General features: G+C 47.2%; 1 protein-coding gene across 1 annotated transcript in view; it reads right to left on the bottom strand.

Annotated features, from left to right (window-relative positions):
• The window catches only part of LOC148501830 (putative methyltransferase DDB_G0268948), an 84,241-nt gene that overhangs the window by 44,169 nt on the left and 19,456 nt on the right, over window positions 1-20,616 (bottom strand). The window lies entirely within an intron of this gene.

The following is a 20,616-nucleotide window of genomic DNA, read 5'->3' as shown; positions in this document are numbered from 1 at the left end:
GCCTTGGAGACCGCCCAGGGGCAACAACAGGTTGCCATCGAGGAAACCCGCCGGGCCTTAGCGGAAAACAGCCAGGCCATAAAAGAGGTGGTACAGCACCTGATCGCCCGGCCCAGAGATGTTGGTACTGGTCCTTCCACCACCACTCACTCCGTACGAGCCAGTCACTTCCTCCAGAAGATGACTTCGGGCGATGATGTGGAGGCCTATCTCACCGCATTTGAAAGAACGGCCGAAAGGGAGAGTTGGCCCAAGGAGCAGTGGGCAAGTCTGATGGCACCTTTTTTGTCTGGGGAGCCACAAAAGGCCTATTTTGACTTATGCCTGGCTGATGCCAAGGACTATAAAAAACTAAAACAGGAGATCCTAACTCGCTTGGGAGTCACCACCTTTGTTCGTGCCCAACACGTCCACCGCTGGGAGTTCCATATGGACAAGCCTCCACGTTCACAGATGCATGACCTCGTCCATCTGTCCACAAAATGGCTACAGCCCGAGACGCTGATGGGACCACAGATCGTGGAAAGGGTCGTGATGGACCGGTACCTGCGATCATTACCTGCGACACAGCGCAAATGGGTGAGCCATGCAGACCCTAAGTCCGCAGACCAGTTGGTCGAGCTGGTGGAGAGGTACGTGGCGGCTGAGGAGCTGATGAGTATGCCCCACCGAGCCCCGATGGCGCACCGGCGAACTCCCTCAGACACTGGTAAGACTGTTCCAGTGGAGAAGGGTGCTGGGCGGTGGAATGTTCCTAAGACTGAGGGTGTAGAACCTGGAGACAGGCCTGCCAGGCCGGGAAGGTTCTTGCCCCGTAAACGACTAGACATTAATATGACTCAGTGTTTCCGATGTGGTGGCTTCGGCCATATTGCCGCTAATTGTGCACTTACAACTGAACCTATGCAATGTGATACTGCTCATGTCTACCGCAGGCGGTCTTTCTTTGCACAGATAGCCTGTACAGCTGACCGGCAGGCTGAGACTGATAAGCACATGTGTGTACTCACTGTAGATGGCAACCGAGTAGAGGCACTGTTAGACTCTGGTAGCTTGGTGACACTTATAAAAGCTGAGCTGGTGAACCCCTTGAGGCATACAGGGAAAACTGTTGGTGTGACCTGCATACATGGGGATACTCGATATTATGTTATGGCCGAGGTGAACATCGAGACACCATGTGGCTCTACTATAGTTTCTGTGGGTTTGGTGCATGGTCTGGTGTACGATGCAATATTGGGGAGAGACTTTGCTCACTTCTGGAAGTTGTGGGAAAGCCGTTTTGTTCCAGAGGTGAACAACCCTGATCCATTTGAGAAGGTTGTCGATGTAGTGGAGGAGGGAGTTTCTTCTGAGTCAGAGTTATTCCCTTTTTCTACAATGGTTGGCGAACTAGAGAATGCGGAACGGTGACGGTGGCCCGCCAACTGATGTGCCTCCCATTGAGGTGGGAAGTGTTGTTGGGCCAGGTGATCGTCTGCCTTATTTAGAGGTCAGAAGAGAGGTCTTTGCCGTGGAGCAGTTGAGTGACCCTACTTTGGTAAAAGCCAGGGAGAATGTAAAAGTAGTTGATGGTAAACCCGTAGACCCTGATAGTCCTTTGTCCTATCCCCACACGGCAATGTGTCAGGATTTGTTATATCAGGTGACTAAGAAGGGGGAAGATGTTGTGGAACAACTAATAGTTCCCAAAGCCTACAGAAGAACAGTGTTGGATCTGGCCCATGGTCATATAACGGCAGGCCATCTAGGGGTAGAGAAAACCACTGAGCGAATAATGCAGAGGTTTTTCTGGCCCAGGCTTCATAAAGAGGTATCTGACTTTTGCGCATCCTGCCCTGAGTGTCAGTATCATGCTCCCAGGCCACATTTTAAGGGTCCACTAGTTCCATTGCCTCTCATAGAGGTGCCATTTGAAATAATAGCGATGGATTTGGTTGGACCCTTAATGAAGTCTGCCAGGGGACACCAGTATATTCTGGTCATAATGGATTACGGTACCAGGTACCCGGAAGCAATCCCGTTTACATCAACCAAGACCATTGCCAGAGAGCTAGTTCATGTCTTTAGCAGGCTGGGTATACCTAAGGAGATACTAACTGACCAGGGTACACCGTTTATGTCCAAAGTCATGAAAGAGTTATGCCGCCTGTTCAAAATCGAACAGTTAAGAACTTTGGTTTATCACCCCCAAACCGATGGGCTGGTCGAGAGGTTTAACAAGACTTTAAAACACATGCTTAGGAAAGTGGTCGAAAAGGATGGTAGGGATTGGGACTACTTATTGCCGTATTTATTGTTGGCCATAAGAGAAGTTCCCCAGTCCTCCACCGGGTTTTCACCCTTCGACTTGTTGTATGGGAGACACCCAAGGGGGTTACTAGACATTGCCAAAGAGACATGGGAGGGGCAGTCTAGTCCTTACAAAATGGTGATTGAGTATGTTTCTCAAATGCAGGAGAGAATTGCTGCGGTAGTGCCGATAGTGAGAGAGCACCTGGAACAGGCTCAACAGGCACAGCAGAGGGTATACAACCGCAATGCTCGGTTACGCAGCTTTGCTCCTGGGGACAGAGTGTTAGTATTGGTTCCCACTGTGGAAAATAAACTTTTGGCTAAATGGCAAGGGCCCTTTGAAATCTTAGAAAGAGTAGGGCAGGTCAATTACAAAGTTTACCAGCCGGGGAAAAGAAAGCCGGAACAGAAATACCATATAAATCTGTTAAAGCCCTGGAAAGATAGAACGGTACTGTCGGCCGTCCGAGACCCTCCAGTAAGTCCAGGGCCCTTAGTTCCCGAAGTGACAGTGGCAAAAACCCTGTCGGCAATTCAACAACAAGAGGTCAAAGAGTTTCTGATTAGAAATAGGGTGCTGTTCTCTGACGTACTTGGGAAAACCTCGGTCATTAAACATGACATCATCACTGACCCAGGGGTTAAAGTTAATCTAAAGCCCTATAGGTTACCAGAAGCACAAAGAGAATCGGTGTCGAAAGAAATTAAAAATATGCTAGAGTTAGGGGTTATTGAAGAATCACATAGTGAATGGTCAAGTCCCATTGTGTTGATTCCAAAGCCCGACGGGAGTGTGCGTTTCTGCAATGACTTCCGAAAGTTGAACAGTGTTTCAAAATTCGATGCCTACCCGATGCCAAGAGTGGATGAACTGATTGAGAGACTAGGGACGGCAAGGTATTTAACCACTCTTGACCTAACCAAAGGGTATTGGCAAGTACCGTTAACCGAGAGCACCAAACAAAAGACAGCTTTTTCAGCGCCAGAGGGCTTGTTTCAGTACAAGATGTTGCCCTTCGGGCTACATGGGGCACCTGCTACCTTCCAAAGAATGATGGACGGTATGCGGCTGCTTATCTGGATGACGTGGTCGTTCATAGTCCTGATTGGCAGTCTCACTTACCCTGGGTACAAGCAGTGTTGGACTCCATCTATAAGGCAGGTTTGACAGCCAACCCAAAAAAGTGTTGTCTAGGCATGGAGGAAGTAAAATATCTGGGATACACCATTGGCAGAGGCCTGATAAAGCCTCAGCTCAATAAAGTTGATGCCATACAAAACTGGCCACGGCCTCTGAATAAGAAGCAGGTGAGAGCCTTCTTGGGAATTACGGGGTACTACAGGAGGTTTATACCCAACTTTGCCACCATGGCAGTCCCACTGACTGACCTGACCAAAGGCAAACAAAAAGTCATGGTAGAATGGAGTCCTGAGGCAGAGAAAGCTTTTTAGGAGTTGAAAGTAGCGTTGTGTTCCCAACCAGTCCTGATGACTCCTAATTTTGAAAGGGAATTCATAGTACAAACCGATGCATCAGAAGTAGGTATAGGAGCGGTCCTGTCCCAGAACAAGGAGGGTGAGGAACACCCTATTTTCTATCTTAGCAGAAAGTTGAATGTACATGAGAGAAACTATGCCACAGTGGAGAAGGAGGCATTGGTCATAAAGTGGGCATTAGAGGCTCTCAGGTACTACTTGGTCGGAAGAAAGTTCAAATTGATCACTGACCATGCCCCTCTGAAGTGGATGTCTAAAAATAAGGACAGTAATGCGAGAATTACGAGATGGTTCTTGGCGTTACAAACTTTTAAATTTTCAGTGGAACACAGGCCAGGAAGCCAGCTGGCCAATGCAGACGCGTTGTCACGTGTTCATTGTTTGGGGGCTTCAGTTGTTCCGGCCCACAGGTCGAAACAAAGGGGGGGGATATGTGATAGGATCACTGGTAAAGTGGTCTGTGGCAGGTACATTGGTCCCAGATTCCTGTCTTATGTGTTCTAAACCCCCAGGAGATAGTCTGCAGTGTAGCAGGCTTGAGTTTCGGCTTTTTGAAATGCCAGTTTGGGACCTGGGGTTTGTGGGTGAGAGGAGAGGGAGGGCTCCACCCACGGCCACTCCAGGTTTTGGTTCTCGCAGCCTGGTAACAGGCTTGATTGGGTTCCCACCTGAGAGTGGCCAATATAAGCCTAGTGTGTTGAGGGCTGATTGTCTCACCTGGGAGAGCAGACAGGGAGTTTGCTCAGAGACACTTGGAAAACCTATCTGTGAGTACTGTGCTGTGCTTTGTTGCTGGCGAGGGCATTAGGCCCTGCCAGGTTCTGGTAGTGAGGGAACTACCTGTGAAGTTAGTGCCCCGACAGGGCTAGGATTTACGTTTATGTTTTCTTTGTGTTATTTCTGACATTGTACAATAAAGACTGGCACCTACCAGCTTGTACTTGCAACCAGACTGGTGTGCTGCTTCCCTGCTGCTGTGTGTGTGTGTAAGGAAGGAGTCCTCTACCCAGGAGAGGGACCCCCTAACCTAACTGTGTCACAATATATATATATATATATATTAGGGGTGAGCGGGTTCGGATTTCTGAAATCCGAACCCCCCCGAGCCCCCCCGATCCGAGTCCGATCCGAGTCAGGCTCGACTTTTCCCGCCTGACTCGGATTCTGAAATCGAGGCAAAACGTCATCTTCCCGCCTTCCGAGTCTCGCGGGTTTTGGATCCTATATAAGGTACCCACGTCGGCGCCATTTTCTCACTCGGCTGTGGACAGTGAAGAGGGAGGGTGGGAGTTAGGGCTGTGTAGTGTAGTGTAGTGCTGCTGTTGTCCACTACTTCAAAGTCCATAGGGGCTGGCTGTGTTGTGCTGTGCTGCTGTTGTTAATAGGGGCTGTGTCCACTACTTCAAAGTCCATAGGGGCTGGCTGGACTGTGTTGTGCAGTCAGTTCTCCATAGGGGCTGTGTCCACTCCAAAGTCCTGTGCAGTGTCCCAGTCCTAAAGAGGTGCTGTAGTGTTGTCCAGGGGGTGCTCTGTCCATCAGGGGTGCTCCCCCCAAGTGCTAAAAATATAATATATTTTCTGTGTTTGTGAATTGTGTGCGCAGTAGCCGCACGTGCATCAACAAAGTAGTGCCAAGCGTGCGCCTGTGTCATAAGTAAAGGGCCGGCTGGCTTGACCGTTAAAGGGTGCTGTAACCCCCAAAGTACACTCCAGTCCAAACCAAAAAAAAATTATTTTCTGTGTTTGTGAATTGTGTGCGCAGTAGCCGCACGTGCATCAACAAAGTAGTGCCAAGCGTGCGCCTGTGTCATAAGTAAAGGGCCGGCTGGCTTGACCGTTAAGGGTGCTGTAACCCCCGAAAGTACACTCCAGTCCAAACCAAAAAAAAAATTATTTTCTGTGTTTGTGAATTGTGTGCGCAGTAGCCGCACGTGCATCAACAAAGTAGTGCCAAGCGTGCGCCTGTGTCATAAGTAAAGGGCCGGCTGGCTTGACCATTAAGGGTGCTGTAACCCCCGAAAGTACACTCCAGTCCAAACCAAAAAAAAAATTATTTTCTGTGTTTGTGAATTGTGTGCGCAGTAGCCGCACGTGCATCAACAAAGTAGTGCCAAGCGTGCGCCTGTGTCATAAGTAAAGGGCCGGCTGGCTTGACCGTTAAGGGTGCTGTAACCCCCGAAAGTACACTCCAGTCCAAACCAAAAAAAAAATTATTTTCTGTGTTTGTGAATTGTGTGCGCAGTAGCCGCACGTGCATCAACAAAGTAGTGCCAAGCGTGCGCCTGTGTCATAAGTAAAGGGCCGGCTGGCTTGACCGTTAAGGGTGCTGTAACCCCCGAAAGTACACTCCAGTCCAAACCAAAAAAAAAATTATTTTCTGTGTTTGTGAATTGTGTGCGCAGTAGCCGCACGTGCATCAACAAAGTAGTGCCAAGCGTGCGCCTGTGTCATAAGTAAAGGGCCGGCTGGCTTGACCGTTAAGGATGCTGTAACCCCCGAAAGTACACTCCAGTCCAAACCAAAAGAAAAATTATTTTCTGTGTTTGTGAATTGTGTGCGCAGTAGCCGCACGTGCATCAACAAAGTAGTGCCAAGCGTGCGCCTGTGTCATAAGTAAAGGGCCGGCTGGCTTGACCGTTAAAGGGTGCTGTAACCCCCAAAGTACACTCCAGTCCAAACCCAAAAAAAAATTATTTTCTGTGTTTGTGAATTGTGTGCGCAGTAGCCGCATGTGCATCAACAAAGTAGTGCCAAGCGTGCGCCTGTGTCATAAGTAAAGGGCCAGCTGGCTTGACCGTTAAAGGGTGCTGTAACCCCCAAAGTACACTCCAGTCCAAACCAAAAAAAAATTTATTTTCTGTGTTTGTGAATTGTGTGCGCAGTAGCCGCACGTGCATCAACAAAGTAGTGCCAAGTGTGCGCCTGTGTCATAAGTAAAGGGCTGGCTGGCTTGACCGTTAAAGGGTGCTGTAACCCCCGAAAGTACACTCCAAACCAAAAAAAATATATATTTTCTGTGTTTGTGACTTGTGTGCACTGTGGCTGCACGTGCATCAACAAAGGAGCAGCGCCAAGCGTGCGCCTGTGTCCCATAAGTAAAGAGCCGGCTGGCTCATTTCTTAAAGGGTGGTGTAACCCACAAAGTGTTCTACTCTCCAGCAAAAATAAAAAAATATTTTCTGTGTTTGTGTGCGCTTTAGCCGCACGTATATAGATCAATATAACATAAATGGAGGACCAAACTTTCTCTGATAAAAATAAAATAGGGAAAGATCAAGAACCACTTCCTACTAGTGCTGTTGCTGCTGCTGGGAGTTGTTCATCATCCCAGAGAGGAAGTAGGAACATCACTACTTTTACTAAACAATTGACCCTCCAACAGTCCCTAGCGATGAGGATGAAGTACGACAGCAGTCATCCTGAAGCAAAACGTATAACTGAGGCCTTGACTGCTATGTTGGTGTTAGACGTGCGTCCGGTATCCGACATTAGTGCAGTGGGATTTAGACAATTGATGGAGGTAGTGTGTCCTCGGTTCCAAATCCCGTCTAGATTCCACCTGCATCCTCAAAGCAGCAGCGACAAGCGTGCGTCTGTCTGTTAAAGGGTGGTGACACCCTCAAAGTGTGCTACACAAACAATTAAAATATTGTTCTTTTTTTTCTGTCTTTGTGAAATGTGTGGGCTGTAGCCGCACCTGCATCCTTAAAGCAGCAGCGACAAGCGTGCGTCTGTCTGTTAAAGGGTGGTGACACCCTCAAAGTGTGCTACACAAACAATTAAAATATTGTTCTTTTTTTTTCTGTCTTTGTGAATTGTGTGGGCTGTAGCCGCACTTGCATCCTCAAAGCAGCAGCGACAAGCGTGCGTCTGTCTGTTAAAGGGTGTTGTAACTCTCAAAGTGCTCCAAAAAATCAAAAAAAAATTTTTAATGTGTTTGTGACTTGTGTGCGATGTAGCCACACTTGCATCCTCAAAGCAGCAGCGACAAGCGTGCGTCTGTCTGTTAGAGGGTGGTGACACCCTCAAAGTGTGCTACACAAACAATAAAAATATTCTTCTTCTTTTTTCTGTCTTTGTGAATTGTGTGGGCTGTAGCCGCACCTGCATCCTTAAAGCAGCAGCGACAAGCGTGCGTCTGTCTGTTAAAGGGTGGTGTAACTCACGAAGTGCTCCAAAAAATAAAAAACTATTTTTTTAATGTGTTTGTGACTTGTGTGCGATGTAGCCACACTTGCATCCTCAAAGCAGCATCGACAAGCGTGCGTCTGTCTGTTAAAGGGTGGTGACACCCTCAAAGTGTGCTACACAAACAATTAAAATATTGTTCTTTTTTTTTCTGTCTTTGTGAAATGTGTGGGCTGTAGCCGCACCTGCATCCTTAAAGCAGCAGCGACAAGCGTGCGTCTGTCTGTTAAAGGGTGGTGACACCCTCAAAGTGTGCTACACAAACAATAAAAATATTCTTCTTCTTTTTTCTGTCTTTGTGAATTGTGTGGGCTGTAGCCGCACCTGTATCCTCAAAGCAGCAGCGACAAGCGTGCGTCTGTCTGTTAAAGGGTGGTGACACCCTCAAAGTGTGCTACACAAAGAATAAAAATATTCTTCTTCTTTTTTCTGTCTTTGTGAATTGTGTGGGCTGTAGCCGCACTTGCATCCTCAAAGCAGCAGCGACAAGCGTGCGTCTGTCTGTTAGAGGGTGGTGTAACCCTCAAAGTGTGCTCCACAAACAATAAAAATATTCTTTTTTTTTTTCTGTCTTTGTGAATTGTGTGGGCTGTAGCCGCACTTGAATCCTCAAAGCAGCAGCGACAAGCGTGCGTCTGTCTGTTAAAGGATTACATCGGTGACAGCATCCAAGTAGGCATGTCAGACAGTCCGTACCTGTACTGGCAGGAAAAAGAAGCAATTTGGAGGTCCCTGTACAAACTGGCTCTATTTTACCTGAGTTGCCCCCCCTCCAGTGTGTACTCCGAAAGAGTGTTTAGTGCAGCCGGGAACCTTGTTAGCGAAAGGCGTAGGAGGTTGCTTCCACAAAATGTGGAGAAGATGATGTTCATAAAATGAATGATCAACTCTTCCAGGGAGACCAGCCTCCAGAACGTACAGAGGGACCTGTGGTTCCAGCAGGGACGAATTAATACTCTGTGAGGATGAGGATGTACATAACACTGAAGAGGGTGAGGAATCTGTGGATGAGGAGGATGAGGACGACTTCTTGCCTCCGTAGAGCCAGTTTGTGCAGGGACAGATTAATTGCCAGCTTGTTTTGTGGGGGCCCAAACGAACCAATCATTTCAGCCACAGTTGTGTGGCAGACCCTGGCGCTGAAATGATTGGTTTGTTAAAGTGTGCATGTCCTGTTTATACAACATAAGGGTGGGTGGGAGGGCCCAAGGACAATTCCATCTTGCACCTCTTTTTTTTCTTTGCATTATGTACAGTTTGGGGCCTAGTTTTTCAATGCCATCCTGTCTGCCACTGCAGTTTCACGCCTAGATGGGTCACGTGTTTGTGCCGCCCACTCGTGTCGCTTAGCATAGTCATCCAGCTACCTCGGTGCAACCTTTTGGACATAAAAACACTATTGTGAGGTGTGAGGTATTCAGAATAGACTGGAAATGAGTGGAAATTAAGGTTATTGAGGTTAATAATAGCATAGGAGCAGAAAAACCTACAAATTCTGTGATTTTAGCTGTTTTTATGCTTTTTTTCAAAAAAATACAGATCCAAAACACAAAACCCAGAACCCAAAACACGGAAGGGTGGTTTTGGCAAAACCAATCCAGATCCAAAACACGAAGAAAGATCCAGATCCAAAACCAAAACACAAAACACGAAAAGTGGCCGGTGCACACCCCTAATATATATATAGATAGATAGATAGATAGATAGATAGATAGATATTAAATCCATCATAAATAGACTGAATTGCATAACACACACACATAGACTTACATGCATAACACACACACATTAAATAAAACATATAAATACTGTATTTCAAAGCACAAAACACATAAACGCACAACGCTAATTAGCGACTATACGCAATATCCTTACACTTACACACTGCACACTTACATAAAAAGGTTCCCTAGCATAAAGGTTTATATTTAAGGTTTTATTCATTATTAGCAATGTTGTGGAATACATGTTATTTGATATCTGAGGTTAAGTACATGATAAGCAGACAATGTTTGGTGTCATTCTAAACTACTGTGTATTTGCAGGCTTCCGATTCCATCGGCAAAGAAATCGCAACATGTGTCTGGGAATAATGGATCATAGAGAGTAAGGCATTAAAATGTACTATATAATGCAGCCAGTTTAGATTTGTTATTCAGCGGGAAAATGGACACAAAGAGCTGTTGGAGGCTGGACTGTGACCATACGAACTGACCTATGAACTGTACTGTAACAGAAGAACCAGGAAGAAGAACCAATGGAATCATGCCAACCTGTTCTATTGTATTGCCTATCTCTGTAAGGGTATATATGCAGGCTCTCTGAAACTAGATGCCAGTCATCATATTCTTTCTGCTGATGGAGGCTTCACCTTTGATGCCGGAAATCTGGATCCAGAGCACCTGCGTAATGTATTGACTGTACCTTGTGATTGTATAATTTGTTTGCGTTAATTGTATTTAGATCACAGCATGTAACTATCTGCTTTTGGTGAATAATATCTTTTTGTGCTTTGGAAACACAATCAAAGTCTGAAGAGTAATTATTTCTTGTGCGACTTTTTATGCTAAATAGCGACATTTTAGAGTGTATAGATCGGTAGGAATCAATACTACCCCAGCAGCATAGCTGCTCTTGTTTCCCTGCCGGGTCCTCCCAGTGCCCTCCCTTCTCATCCCCTCTCTTCCCCACCTGACCTGGCTCTCCTCCCCACCTGACCTGGCTGTCCTACCCTCCCCACCTGACCTTGCTGTCCTACCCTCCCCACCTGACCTGGCTCTCCTCCCCACCTGACCTGGCTGTCCTACCCTCCCCACCTGACCTGGCTGTCTTACCCTCCCCACCTGATCCCTACCTGACCTGGCTGTCCTACCCTCTCCACCTGACCTGGCTGTCCTACCCTTCCCACCTAATCCCCACCTGACCTGGCTCTCCTCCCCTCCCCTTCTGACCTGGCTCTCCTCCCCACCTGACCTAGCTGTCCTACCCTCCCCACCTAACCTGGCTCTCCTCCCCTCCCCACCTGATCCCCACCTGACCTGGCTTTCCTCCCTTCCCCACCTGACCTGGCTATTTGAATAAAGGTAGTCCCCAGTGCCGATACAGAAAAAAAAGGTGTTTTATTTGAAATGTTTATAATATATCTATATAATAAGGTAATATTCAGGGGTGCCGAGAGTGGGGGGAGCGGGTACAAATTACCCAGGCCTGGGCTTGCTGTAGGGGCCCGGCGGGGGCCCGGGTCCAGCACCGCCCCCCTTCCCTTCTACATCACAGCAGCCCAGCACATGCTGCTGTGTGCTGGGCTGCAGTGGGAGACTGCTCGCAGCTGCTAAGCAGCAGCTAGAGCAGTCTCCTATGCCTATGGGGGGAGTGATCATGCTGATCGCGCCCCCCATTGGCTGTGTGCCAGGCTGAGAGGCTCACAGCGCCCCCCTGCCAGCGAAGGGGCGCTGCTAAAAAAAAAAAAATTGTGTTTTTTTTCCTAAGGGGGAGTGGTTCGCGGCGGCCCTGGTAATATGTATATGTGTATTCATTTAATAAATAATATATTTAATATTTTAAATGAAATATACACAGGGTATATTTAATTCAGTGTATATTTAATTTAGAGTTAGGGGGAGGCACTAAGGAGAGGGTTAGGTTTAAACTGCGAGGGGGAGGATAGATTAGGTTTAGGCACTAGGGGGGATATGTGTACGCTGCAAGGAGGGAGGGTTAGGGGCATGGCCGGCGCAATGTAATCAGCCGGCCCTGCTCTGCCTACTCCATTTGCCAGGTGCCCGCTGAGATTTTGTTACCAGCTGGCGCCCAACAGCTCCTTCCCTGAAGCGGCAGCCGGAGGCTGGAGCTCACTACTGAGCTCCACCTTCCAGCTCCCGCAGTGGGTGAAGGGAGAGACGTCATGACATCTCTCCCATACTGCCCAGTGCGAGGACCGAGGATGGAGTAGTTAGACAGTGGTGGGCGCAGGAGCGGGGCTTCAGGTAAGTATAGTATTGTGTTGTGTGTGTGTGTGTCTGTGACTTTATGTGTAAGGGGCACTGCTACTGGGGGCACTGTACAAGGGGCACTGCATAAGGTACACTACTACTGGGGGTACTGCATATGGGGCACTACTACTGGGGGTACTGCATATGGGGCACTACTGGGAGTACTGTGTAAGGGGCACTAATATTGGAAGAACTGAGTAAGGGGCACTAATACTGGGGCTACTGCATAAGGGGTATTACTTTAGAGGGCATTGCACAGGGGGCACTATTTCTACAGGGGGCATTGCAAAAGGGACACTATTATTATAGGGGGCATTGCAAAAGGGGCACCACTACTACTGTGGGCATTCCAAAAGGGGCACTACCACTGTGTGCATTGAAAAAGGAGCACTACTACTGTGAGCATTATAAAAAAGGCACTACTACAGTGGACATTGCAAATGGGGCACTACTACAGTGGGCATTATGTATAAGGGGCACTACTATGGCATTGTGTATGAGGCACTACTGTGTGTTGTAACCGGAATAAGGTACACTACTATATGGTGTAATGTGAATCGGGCACTATGTATTGTGTAATGTGAATAAGATTGTGCTAATGAGTACTTAAATTTGAACTGGGGATACTGTGAGACTACAAACCCTTTTTTGTGAGACCACGCCCCTTTTTGCATCATGCGGCCACGGTGCGCACTGTCCCTTTGTAGAAAACTGGAAGGACCACCCCTGTCACTACCCACAAACGGCACTTCCTGTCAATCAATATCGGAAGGGTCTGTGCACACACTGCGTGTAGTCTGCGTACCATAATCCTATCGCACTGGTTAGTTCGCGCATGCGCAGTGTGATGCATATGCATGCGCAGAGCAAAAACATCGGCCAAGTGCGTGCGTTCTCTCCTTTGCGTTCCTTGCTGAATGGGGTCCTTTGTTACTCGCTTCCCATTCCGGCAGGAGCGTATTCAGACAGCCATTATACTTTTAGAGGAAAGTTTTAAGTTTGCAGTTGCCACATAGTGTTGTGATGTTTATGGCAACACAGACAAGAAGGAAGATGCCTCAGACTTGCCAGATAGGGGAATCCTTGTCTCACGATGAAGATCTGCACCAGAGCAGATAAGTAATGTACACTCTATTTTCCATTTAAATGAATATTCAGAGCTGTATTTGTCCACCTGTTACACATTATGTCTTGCTGCAATTAGTGTTTCTCAGAGGTAATTAGCCATGTCATCATAGGGGTGCGTCTGTTTTGTGGTGCCCTATTGTAAGTACCCAGAGGTGAACAACTACAATGGCTACAAAAAGAGAATAGATTGAAACATGTTAAGAAACTGTGTATGGTAAAACCAGAAACAGAAATGAAGGGCTATGAGCCTAATTCAGGTTGGATCACAAGGCTGCGGACGCATGCACCCGGCCGATGTTTACGTTCTGCGCATGTGTATGTATTGCAGTGAGCGTGTGCAAGCCAGCCACTGCAATCAGGTATGCGAACACAGCGGGCACGCAGCGGCACAAAGAAATGATTCACAGGAAGCACCGTTTTGGGGTGGAGTGGTCAAAGGAACGCAGGCATGCCTGTGCATTTGAACGCTGTTACAGAGGCGTGCATAATTAAGCCCCAGTGACGGCATACACAGCCAGAGATCTAGATGGCAGCAGGAAGTTTCGCAGTTTGTGAGCCAGGGTCAGCTCAGCCACAACTGTGCATATGGGTCCGATGTTACTCGATGTTACCTATGTTTATGCTGACTTGCGGATGTATGGGAAGTGAGCGGCTTTATACAGTGCTGGGCGTCATGGTATAGTGCTGCAATCGCACTGCCATCGCCAGGGCCGGCTCTAGGGGTGCACAACCAGTGCAGTCGCATAGGGGCACCACCCATAGAGGGCGCACCCCTCCCCAACATCCCAATTTCAGCGGGACAGTACTGTCCCGCTGTTCCACCCGTGGGCCGAAGTGGCCCGCGGGTGGTCAAATTGGGAGTTTGGGGACCCCCACTGCTGCAGCTGTGCGGTGGTGCCGGACCCCCGAAGTGTGAATGGATGCCGCGGCATCCATTCACTGACGGCAGAGGGCTGGGGGAAGCCCAGCCAGTGATGGAGGGCTGGGCTTTACCCCCAGCCTGATGTTATTTCGAGGCATGCCATGTGGGCATGCCTCCAAACAACGTCACACAGGGGGCGAATACAGGGCGCTATGTACCAGGCCGGCACAGGGTGCTCAGACCCCTGGAGCTGGCTCTGACCATCGCATTTATTTGCATAATTTTGCAGCGTGCGGGTGCAGGTTTTAGAAGTGGAGTTGTTGCCCATAGCAACCAATCAGATTGTGGCTATTATCTTCTAGTAGGTGCTAGATAAATGATTGGTAGAATCTGATTGGTTGCTATGGGCAACAACGCCACTTCCAAAAACCCGCACTGTAGTAAATATACCCCTAAGAATTAATTTAGATTGATTGTAAAATGTAGTAGTGGTTCAGCGATTTTATTAAAATGGTTAACATTAAAAGGCATGGGAGGGGGTCAATGGAATTATTAATGTACTGGGCAGACGTGTCCACATACAGTGCACCTACCCTCAAATAGCCCCGATTGGTGCGTTATGGACTTTGCGGCTTAGCTCCGACATGCAATCTTTCCTTAAAATATTATTCTAAAGGTCGGTACACACTAGATGATTTCTCCTGTGTACCGACCCCGTTAGCGACGGGACCCGGGGGGGTGCCGGCAATGGCAAGTGCATACACACTTACCGTTGCCGAGAACAACGGAGCAACAGTGGGGGCCATGCTACATTCAGCAGCATGGCTCCTGCTAACGATATCGCCTGTCGGACCTGCATGCAGGGCTACTGGAGGATGTCGCTGATGATGCACGACAGTGCATATCGTCAGTGTAACCCCCCCCCCCCCCCGCACACTGGGTATGCTTTAAGGTTGTTGTAGCTTCTTTCTTTGTACAGAGAGGTGAAGAGGTAAGTATGAAACGGGTTGGGAGAAAAGTAATGGGTATTTTATTGTAACAGAGAAGTTATATCTTATTACGCTGCATTCATAAAGCATAAAATACAAGTTCACTTTAAATGGCAATTACAATAACAATTGCTTTTACAATGTCAACTCAGACCAAACAAAACAATGACACAGGTTTTTATTATACAGGAACTTAGCCTCCTGGCTACGACCAGTCTAACGCTGCTCCTAGAAATGTAAAGATTATTGCATGCAATATGACAAAATGCAGTGGATTGTATCAACTCCAAGTAAACAGCAACAACAATGGTTAACAGTCTATAATTGAATCCTTGTATATGCTAACTATCCTAACGCTTACTGGCCAGAAGCTACCCGTTAATAGGTTAATAAAATATCAAGTCCTCCTAAGTGTACACTGCGTTGCCCGGGGTTGTTCTGTAGTATCGACTCCACTATCCTCACGAAGATCTATTTTGCAGAGTTTACCCGTACAAGCTAAGCTTCCTCCTGGTATAAATGTCTCTCCCTTGTTTTTACCAGTCCTGGCTAACAGTTTTGTTACTTTATGATCTCCACAGAGTAGAGGTACTAAAAGCTGTCTTGCTACTGTTACTAATGTTGCCAATCGGGTGCTAGGGCTAGGCTCCTTAATCAATCCTGCTGTCGCGGTCTTCCACTACCGTTAAGTTTATAGCTGGCACTTTCTCTGAATAACTCTCCAGGTATACTGACCCTATTTATTAACACAGCTGAGTCCTGTGGCTCCTAATTTGTCTCTTCTTTTAGAGTAAATCAGAGTGACCAAGATACTGGGTGCATGTAGATAGCAAATCTTCTTTAGTGTGTGTTCCCTTTAGATAAGAACTCCCTGCAGCAAAGGCTCTATATCCTGTGGAGGGGCTGTCACCCTTAACTAACTGTCCACACCTGTCTGCAGGTAACGGTATGGGGTGTAATGCAGAGTGGAGGTTATTTATAACTGTATTCGGTGCCGGTGGCTGCTAGGCTCAAATGACCTTTAGGTGGTTATCGGTGCTATAGTAAGGGTTGAGTGGCAGAGTCTCTTACCACCAGGTCTAATTAACGTCACTCATCTTGTCTCCCCCTTGTGCAGAGTTAAGCGCAGCTTACACTTGCCTGAGCCAGCCACACCTCCACTCTGACGTCCGTCACGACACCCCGCCTCAGTCGCGCCTCCTCCCGACAGCTTTCCACTTCCGGCAGCGATGTCCCTTCACTGCACCCGGGCCATCTCTGAGGTGCTGACTCCAGGAACTGCTTCCAGCGTCACTTCTCGACTCCGGACCACTTGCTTGAGCCACCCGACTTCCACAGGTAAGCTTCGTACAGCAGCGCGCCACTTAACTCCGTCACTCCTGGGAACAACTGCGCACTTGTCGCGTGTATGTCCCTTTTTATAGCAGTCTCTTCTTCCTCGTGCTCCTCTCAACGGGCCAATACTCGCGTGCTGTCTCTCCCCTTTCCTGCAACAGGGCACTCTCCTCCCTATTCTTGCCCTTGGTAGTGTCCCGTCCTCGTGTTCCCCCACAGCCTAATAGGCCTTCCACTGGACAGAACCAAGTCCTCCCCTCATTTCAGGGGACAGTCCTTCAACCTATTTTCCTTACACATTTTAAACATTTACATACAAGCAGGGTTTAAAAATTAACTAGACCACCCCTTCTAATCAGCATTCTTATGCTCCACTGGTGGGTTCCCCTATTTTTGGGGACGCCACATTCCTCCCCACTTGAATCATGTGTGTCCTCACGCATTTCACCATTTCCACAAATTAAGCAAACCTTACTTTAAAACATTCCAACGTATAATTTGATCAATCAATAACAGGTGCAACAATTTAATTCTTATCATTACTTTAGAACATCCTACTGTATAATTTGATCAATGAATGATAGTTACAACGATTAACTCTTATTCACGATATCTAAGTGGTAATAGTCCTTTTGTGCTTCTCTCGGAGCGTCTTAACTGACACTCTTTCTCTTCTGTTTCTATTGGAATGGCTGCCGCATTCTTCTCCGATCTCACAGTTTCGGAAAGTTTGGAGGACCACAGTACTGGCCAGTATGTACTCATCACTATGTTCATACATTCATCAGTTTTCTGAGTATCTGATTCCCTTGGCATGCTATTAGTATAATCCTCTCTCTGCGGAACATTCTCTGTTTGATAAGGACATAGTTTCAGTTGGTTCCGGTGGACCACTATGGCACGATCTCCATCTTCTTTTTGTATTTTATATACATCTTTCTCTTGATGTGCCGATTCCAATATAAGGTAAGGTGTTGGTTCCCACCATGGGTCAATTTTACTATGCCTTTGATTGTTCTTTCTTAAAACTCTATCTCCTATTTTCAATGGCTCAGCCCAAGCGGACAGATTATAATTCTCTTTTTGCCTCTCATGAGCAATGTCCATGTGCCGTTTTACAATCTCTTGAGTGGCTTTAAGTCTCTGTTGATGTTCTGTCACCCAGTCAGAGGTTGGAGTAGGTTCTTGCCGTCGAGCGAACGGTAATTGAAGACGAATATCCTCAGGTAGCTGCCCTAATCTTCCAAACAACAAATTATATGGCGTGTGCCCTGTTGAGTCATGAGTGGTATTATTGTATATATATATTAGTTCAGCCACCCACATAGGCCATTCCTGTCTTTCTTGCATGGACAATGCTCTCAGCATATGGATTAGAGTTTGGTTGGTCCGTTCACACAACCCATTTCCTTGAGGATGGTAGGCGGTTGTTTGCAGCTTTTGACACCCATATAAGGCACACAACTCTTTAAACAGCTTCGCGGTAAACGCCGGTCCTTGATCCGTTAATATTTTCATTGGGTACCCGTAAGGGCGTACGAAAGCTCTCCAGAAAAGTTCAGCAGTGGTTTTTGCTGTTAAGTCTTTTACGGGTAGTACCACTGCGAACTTAGTATAGTGGTCGACAATAGTGAGTGCATACTCGAATCCGGTACGGCTTCTTTCCAGTTTTACATGGTCTAATGTGACCAATTCTAATGGACTTGTACTGTTGATGGGGTGTAGGGGGGCCTTTTGGGTACCCAACGATGGTTTCCTCAAGTTACAATTAATACATTTCTGGCACCACTCCTCTACATCCAAGCGTAGACCGACCCAATAGAACCGCTGTCTTAGGTTAGCTTCTGTTTTTTTGTAACTGAAATGTCCTGACCGGTCATGGTATGCCTGCAACAATTCAGCTGACTTCTCCCTCGGAATTAGGATTTGACTATGGGACTGGTGCGTCTTTGGATTTATGCTTTGTCTTAAGATGATGCCCTCCTGCACAGTCAATCGGTCCCTTTGCCGCCAGAGTTTAGTTAACTCCTCCGGTAATTGTTGTTTCTTTTGCCTCTTCCCTTGTTGCAACATGGTTTTTAGTTGTTTAAACATAAAGGACTCCTGTTGCCACTTTTGCCACTCCCCCGCAGACCCCAAGTCTATGACTTCATAATTAATGGAACTGCATGCGGAGACCGCTTTCCTTTTTGGTATGAAGTTTTTGATGAAAGCGGGGATCTCTATAGTTTCCCGTTGGTCTATGTGTTCTGGTTCTTCCTGACTTGGTAAGCGGGATAGCGCATCCGCGTTGCTATTACTTTTACCAGTCCGATAGGCGATGGTAAATCTGAAGTTTGCTAGACGGGAGTACCAGCGTTGCTCTAGAGCTCCCAATTGTGCTGTCTGTAAGTGGGCTAGTGGATTACAATCAGTGTAAGCTGTGAAAACTGCCATAGTTAAATAGTCTTTGAATTTCTCAGTGACAGCCCACACTAAAGCCAAGAACTCTAATTTAAAGGCACTGTAGTTGGCATCGTTCCGTTCTGTCTTTCTTAACCCTCTACTAGCGTAGGCTATAACCCTCTCATCTCCATCTTGCTTCTGTGCCAGCACGGCCCCCAACCCCTGTTTGCTCGCATCCGTGTACAGGGAGAAAGGGCGACTGTAGTCGGGGTAGGCCAGAATAGGCGCCTGCATTAATTCCTGTCTCAGTTGCTCAAACGCCTCTTGCTGACGAGCATTCCACTCTACTTCCTTGGACACTTCTCTTCCTGATTTGGGTACTCCTCTAAGTAGTTCATGCAATGGACAGGCAACTTTGGCAAAGTTCTTAATAAATCGTCTATAATACCCGACAAATCCTAAGAAACGCCTCACGTCCTTAATGGTTCGGGGCACGGGCCATTCCTGAATTACTTGGATTTTATCTGTATCGGGCTTCACCCCTTTTGAACTTACTATGTGTCCCAGATATTTCACCTCAGGTTTTAACAGATGACACTTTGCTGGGTTAAGTTTGAGTCCGTATTTGATCAAGCGTTGGAACACTTCCTGAAGATGGTTGAGATGTTCTTCATAAGTTCGGGAGAATATGATAATATCATCTAAATATAAGAGTACTAACTCATAGTTTAGATGTCCCAAACAATGCTCCATAACTCTTTGAAATGTTGCGGGGGCATTGCATAGTCCAAACGGCATCCTCAAGAATTCATGTAAGCCCATTGGGGTGGTAAAAGCGGTCTTTTCCTGATCTTCCGGGGCCATTCGTATTTGCCAGTATCCACTGGTCAGGTCCAATGTAGAGAAATACTGTGCAGATTTTAAGGCCGTCAGTGACTCTTCTATCCGGGGCAGTGGATAGGCATCTCGATGTGTAACGTGGTTGAGTTTCCTATAATCAACGCATAGTCGTAGTTGACCATTTTTCTTTTTCACTAGTACAATGGGCGCCGCCCAAGGACTATGGCTCTCTTGGATCACTCCTGCAGCCTTCATTTCCTCCAACATTCGGCGCACAGGTTGATATAAGGCTGGCGCTAAGGGACGATGTCTTTCTTTAATTGGTGGCACTCCCCCAGTCACAATACGGTGTAGAATATGAGTTACCGTCCCAAAATCAGCCGGATGCTTACTAAAAGCTTCGCCTTTTTCTCTCACCACCCTCAGGGCTCCTTCCTTCTGAGCTGGTGTCGTTTCCTCACCGCCAATGTGTAACTCTTCCCACCAAGGCAGCCCCTTGGAATTGTTCTCTTCCGTCCTTTCCTCCATTTTTTTGGTTTCCATTCCCAAACTATGAACATCCTGGAACGATGTCCAAATAAGTTTGGCCACTGGTTGATGTCGATATAGTTTCACCGTCTTATTATGGGGGTTCAGTACCCTAATAGGTACTCGTCCTCGGTCCACAGTGACAACAGCATGGGCCACTGCCACTTCCCCCCGGTTCAGCATCATACATGGTTCTATTATGGCTTCGTATTTTTCTCCATGGGGTCCACAGGGTCCTTTTCCCCATAGAAGAACTTCCGAGTTAGGTGGGATTTTAACAGGTTTGCCATCCCCGATTTGTACCCATCCTACTTCTCCTTTTGCCTTTACCAGATGTTGATGCCCGAGGAGTACCTTAATCGTCTTCTTCAGAATCCGTTGTTCCGCCATCATGGCTTGCGATAGTTCTTTCCGCAAAGCAGTAATCCATTCATCAGGGCATTTTTGGAGAATATTCATGCCAAGTATAACGGGTATCGACTTGGGATCTTCCGAATGCGTAATCAGACATCCTTGTTTAGGTAGGGAACTGTTGCCAATATTAATATCTGCTTCCCAGTATCCAAGACAATCGATG

This window comes from Taudactylus pleione, unplaced genomic scaffold, assembly GCF_031769625.1.
Source record: "Taudactylus pleione unplaced genomic scaffold, aTauple2 ptg000500l, whole genome shotgun sequence".
Taxonomy (NCBI): Eukaryota; Metazoa; Chordata; class Amphibia; order Anura; family Myobatrachidae; genus Taudactylus; species Taudactylus pleione.
Note: the sequence above shows the minus strand (reverse complement) of the source record. Positions and strands in the feature narration are given on the sequence as shown.